The sequence below is a fragment of the Myotis brandtii genome, unplaced genomic scaffold (genome assembly GCF_000412655.1).
Source record: "Myotis brandtii unplaced genomic scaffold, ASM41265v1 scaffold786, whole genome shotgun sequence".
In the NCBI taxonomy this organism is placed as follows: Eukaryota; Metazoa; Chordata; class Mammalia; order Chiroptera; family Vespertilionidae; genus Myotis; species Myotis brandtii.
Genome location: NW_005371157.1, coordinates 128,025 through 128,693, shown reverse-complemented (window position 1 = coordinate 128,693; position 669 = coordinate 128,025). Strand labels below are relative to the sequence as shown.

Here is a 669-nt window from a genome sequence, read left to right as displayed (position 1 = left end):
CGCTCCCTGCCCCACGCCTCCTTAACTGCCGCCCCACCTCAGCCCCCCTCCCCTCTCCTACTTGTCTTGTTCAGGTTGGTTAACAGCTTAATAAATGGATGCTTAGGCGGCCGCCCTGCCTCCAGGCCACCGTCCACCCACCGTGCCCTCATCTGATTCTGCAAAGTGAGAACAGAAGCACTTGTGCCCGGTGGCTGGGAACCCATCAAATGGGACCAGGTACGCGAGGCAGGCGCGTCCATGGCGCTGGCTACAGCCCGAAAGCCGTTCCCTTTTAAAGACCCAGGCCGAGCTCTGGCCCGTGCGCTGCAGCCCGTGTCCCCACGGCCCACGGAACAGAGGACAGGCCCGGCCAGCGTGGCTCCGTGGTTGAGCTTCGACCTATGGACCAGGAGGTCAAGGGCACATGCCCTGTTTGCAGACTCCATCCCCAGTAGGGGGTGTGCAGGAGGCAGTTGATCCATGATTCTCTTTCATCACTGATGTTTCTCTCTCTCTCCCTCTCCCTTCCTCTCTGAAGTCAATAAAAATATATTTAAAAGAAAAAAAACACCCAAAAAACCAAAGGACAGGCCCTCCGGCGCCTCCAGCCCCGCAGCCCACCAGGACCGAGGCCTCTCTGTGGGCGGGCAGCACCCGCCGCCCTCTCAGAACCCATCCCCTCGCTCC

General features: G+C 60.1%; 1 protein-coding gene across 1 annotated transcript in view; it reads right to left on the bottom strand.

The window, feature by feature from the left end:
* CARD11 (caspase recruitment domain family, member 11) overlaps positions 1-669 on the bottom strand; it is a 62,591-nt gene that overhangs the window by 14,058 nt on the left and 47,864 nt on the right. The gene's annotated exons all lie outside the window — the stretch shown is intronic.